We start from the raw sequence: 4,620 nt of genomic DNA on the forward strand, positions 1-4,620 counted from the left end.
CCTCCTTGAGCCCTTTCACTGAGCAGAGGCCTGGGAGACCTTTTTAGCAAAGACTAAGGCAAAGGCGGCATTGAGTGCCTCAGCCCCGTCTGTGTCTGCTGTTATGAACCCCTTCTCATCATTCAGCAGCCTGTGCCTTGTCCAGCCTTTTACTGCAAACACAGTGGCTGAAGCTCTTCATTTGGCTCTTGATGTCGCCTGCAGCCCCCATCAGCTCCAGGTGAGCTTTGCCTTTCCTAAACACAGACCTGCATGCTCAGGTCATCTTTCTAAATTCCTCCTTCATAGCCTGTCCTTGCTTCCACCTCCTGATCGTTGTGTTAGGGCTCCAACCTGTGACCCGTTCCTGCGCCAGCACAGCCCCACTGCCCAACACATGTTCCACGGCCCCCCTCATCGGACACTGCACAGGACAGGGTGTGTTTGGGGTGGGGAAACGTCCCCCACCAGAGTCCCCATAGCAGACCTCAGTGTCCATCCCACCAGCCCTCCTTTTGCAGCCCCCAGTGCCTGGCCCCAGCCAAGCCCCAACCGTGTCCCACACAAGGGTTCACAGACAGCCCTGCTCTGGGGTCTGCCAAGGTCTGGGTAAGAAGAGAGGCTGGGCAGGGCTGGCTCTTCCCCAACACAGGCACTGAGACCAGCAGGAGGAAGGAGATGGCCACAGAGCAAAACCATCCATGAAACTGGGATGAGGGGCCAGTGCTGGAAATATGCGATGGGAGAGGCTGGGGGGTGACGAATGCCCTGGGGCACCTTGTCGGTGTGTCCATGCCACCAAGGGCACAGACTGGCCTCCTCTCTCCTGCAGCTGCATGTCTCGGCTCCCTTCCAGGAGTCTGGGCTCTGCACCACACACCCACTGGAGCGTGTCCTCACCCTGCATGGGCAAACATCAAAGCTAACATTGGTGTTGTCCTCTCCTGGGCGCTTTCCAGCCCCACCTAGCCTCTCCCCAGCTCTTCCCACCTCCCCTGCCTGCTCCCCAGCCCAGCCCCGCAGAGCAGCCCAGTGTGGGCTGGCCCCATGGCAGTGCCCACTGCACGGTGCTGCAGAGCTCTGGGCATTAACCCCCCAGCCCCAGCCCTCTGAAGGGCACAGCAGCTGCTGGGGGCAGGGAGGGGTGTCAGGCTCCCCATCAGCCCCAGGGATGGAGGTTCACCACGGCATGAGGAAATGGAGGTCAGTGAAAGTGGAGGACTCCTGGTCTCGGGTCCAGGAGATGCCCACCACACACTGACTGTGCCCCTCAGTGTCAGCCCCTCTCCCCAGGCCAGCACAGGAGTCCTGGGCAGGTGACAGAGCAGCCGGCCCTGAGCTGGGGCCTGCAGAAAGAGGTTTCTCTTTTTCATTCGTTCCTCCCTGCAGGCACACAAATGCTCCCTTGCTCTTCTCCAGGGTCCTCCCTGCTCCCCAGAGAGCCTTCCCCAGGTGAGCGTGTCCGTGCTGGCCTGGCCGGCCGTTCCTGGCTCCCTCCCCATGCTCCCTGCAGGGCCCCAAGCTTGCGGTGCTGCTCTGCAGAGCAAGGGGACTATGGTGCCCTGGGGTCACGGGGTGACCCTCCACTGGCCGTGCTGCTGGGGGAGGGAAGCAGACCCAGGCAGACGGGGTTCACTGCTGCCGAGGCCCTTTCCATCTTCCCTTGATGGCTCCAGGGCCAAGGAAGGGGCTAGGCAGAACCATGGGGTGTCTCCAGGGACACAAAAGGCAAGGGAGGTGTGCACTAGATCCAGCCCGTGGGATTTCCAAGAGGGTGTCCTGACCCACTCTCCAGTCTTGTGTCCCTTTGCCTTCTGGCTCCTCACAGCCTCTCCTGGCATTGCAGGGCCCTCATTAGCCCATGGTGTCCTCAGGTTCACCTTTTCCTCCAGAAGACTCCACCTTGGACGGTCACTCCTTTTATGAGGTGCCACTCACTGCCCGCCCACACTCACATACTGTCCCTGGAGATCCCCTGAGCAACCCTGGCAGCTCCCAATTCCTCTCCAGGACGGCATCTGTCATCAGCCCCACTGCAGGTGGGACAGTGCCAGGCAGATAAATCAAAGAGCAGTTGCTGTCTGCATGGACATGTGCAACCAAGAAGGGAGGTCTTTGTCCAGCCCTTGGTCCCTAACAGATCCCCCTGGGACTCGGAGCTTGTCCCCTGAATCCGTGGAGATCTCTAGAAGAGCAAAAGTCCTTCTGAAGGAGCAGCTCCTTGGGTGTATTCCTGACACCAGCTTTGGAAGAGGCCTCCAGCCTTCTGGCCCTGCCCTGAAGAGCCCCTTTGGTTATGGGGGTGCTTGCACAGAGGCCAGCTCTGACACAGTGGTTCCCATTGCCCGCTCCTGCCTGCAGCCACAGGGATGCCACTGTGGACACAACGGGACTGTCAGAAGTTACACAAGAGCCTAGGGGTAACACAAATGCAAGGGTACGGCGGGAGAGTGTGGAAGTGAGGCGAGAGCAGCACTGAAAAGGCCACGTCCTGCTGCTGTCCTTGGCCATGGCTCCAGGGAAGCTGCTGCCCAACTCACAGGCAGCAGAGAGGCAGTGCCCGCCGAGGCGGAGAGGGGCAGCCCGAGGGCCACTGGGGCTGCTCGTCCATGGGGCAGCTGGGCCCTTGGCTCCTGAATCCCTTCTGCCTGCTGGGGCTGGGCCCCAAGCTCCAGAGGAGATCAAAGAGATGAGAGCAGAGGCAAATGATTACATTCTGGCTCCTTTCTCTACGCAAAGAGCCTGGTTCCTGATGTACATTAGGTTTACCAGACAGAAAAAAAAAGGTTCTAAGCTTAAGAAGAAGTTGTATGAGTAATATATAATGACAACGAATATTCTCATAGGTTTAACAAACAAATACAAAAGAAAGAGAAGAACAAAAGATAGGCTGGGATTTTCCTGAATTGCTGGGAGTTAGAGGAGGATGGTGGGCACCTTATTGAAGCTGGAATAATGTGTATTCATGTACTTTCCTCAGGGCATCCTTGATCTCCTTGTTCCTCATGCTGTAGATGAGGGGGTTCACTGCTGGAGGCACCACCGAGTACAGAAATGACACCACCAGGTCCAGGGATGGGGAGGAGATGGAAGGTGCCTTCAGGTAGGCGAACATTACAGTGCTGAGGAACAGGGAGACCACGGCCAGGTGAGGGAGGCATGTGGAAAAGGCTTTGTGCTGTCCCTGCTCCGAGGGGATCCTCAGCACAGCCCTGAAGATCTGCACAGAGGACAGCACAATGAAAACAAAACATGCCAAAGAAAAACAGACACTAACCACGAGAAGTCCAACTTCCCTGAGGTAGGATTGTGAGCAGGAGAGCTTGAGGATCTGGGGATTTCACAGAAGAACTGGTTAAGGGCATTGCCTTGGCAGAGTGGTAGTGAAAATGTATTGGCAGTGTGCAGCAGAGCATGGAGAAACCCACTGCCCCAGGCAGCTGCTGCCATGTGGACACAAGCTCTGCTGCCCAGGAGGGTCCCGTAGCGCAGGGGTTTGCAGATGGCAACGTAGCGGTCATAGGCCATGATGGTGAGAAGATAAAACTCTGCTGACATCAAAAAGACAAAGAGAAAGACCTGTGCAGCACATCCCAAGTAGGAGATGGCCCTGGTGTCCCAGAGGGAATTGGCCCTGGCTTTGGGGAGAGTGGTGAAGATGGAGCCCAGGTCAAGGAGGGAGAGGTTGAGGAGGAAGAAGTACATGGGGGTGTGGAGGCGGTGGTCGCAGGCTGTGGCGGTGATGATGAGGTCGTTTCCCAGGAGGGCAGCCAGGTAGATGCCCAGGAAGAGCCAGAAGTGCAAGAGCTGCAGCTCCCGTGCGTCTGCAAACGCCAGGAGGAGGAATTCGGTTGTGGAGCTGCCATTGGACATTTGCTTCCTCTGGGCATGGGGACCTGTCCAAGGAGGAAAAGGCAGTGAAGGGTAGGACTGACTTCTCTGACAAAACTTACTCCGTTTCTCACAGAACCACCCCCACCCCCAGCCTCTGTCCTTCCAGAGACCTTCCTGCAGCTCCCTGGCTGGAGCTCTGCTTTTTGGTGGCTGAGGGTGCAATGGGGAGCAAGGGATCCTGCTGTGGGCTCTGGAGGAGTCACTCCTGCTGTGCACCAACAGGCAGAGAGGAACCCGGAGCGATCGCTGTTTAAATCCCCTCATGAAATCAAAGAGATTTCAGCATTGCCCCTCCCAATTCACCCGCCTGCAGAGCAGAGCTGTGGGGGTTTGGTTGTCTGGCTTTTGCTCCTGTTGCCCTGTCCTACCTGAGGAGTGCTTTTTGAAGGCAGACAGCCTTGGCATTTCTGCTACGCTACGAGTGCTACATGAGAGTCCTGGGATGCAAACGGGCAGACCCTTAGTGCAGAGTGAGGAGCCAGCCTGTCCATCAGACTTTTTGTCAGCTGCCCTGGGCTTGCACCTCTTCCATCTGGAGGAGGATCACACCCAGCTGTTCCCTTGAAAGGAAACTGGATACTGCTGAGAGCAGAGGAATCCAGTTTAAACCTCCCCTCCCCAGGAAATCTAGGAGCTTTTTGATTCCTTGAAGCTGGGGTGTCTGGCAAAAAGAGTCAGCTTTATCCCCACCCCATGGACAGACAGCATTGCCCAGAGAGCCACAGGCTAGAAGGGGCTTGGGCGTCC

General features: G+C 57.3%; 1 pseudogene; it reads right to left on the reverse strand.

Moving 5' to 3' along the window:
* Window positions 1-2,917: 2,917 nt before the first annotated feature.
* On the reverse strand, window positions 2,918-3,852 carry LOC127025992 (olfactory receptor 14A16-like; annotated as a pseudogene).
* Between the last annotated feature and the right edge of the window lie 768 nt (window positions 3,853-4,620).

The sequence above is a fragment of the Gymnogyps californianus genome, chromosome 26 (genome assembly GCF_018139145.2).
Source record: "Gymnogyps californianus isolate 813 chromosome 26, ASM1813914v2, whole genome shotgun sequence".
In the NCBI taxonomy this organism is placed as follows: Eukaryota; Metazoa; Chordata; class Aves; order Accipitriformes; family Cathartidae; genus Gymnogyps; species Gymnogyps californianus.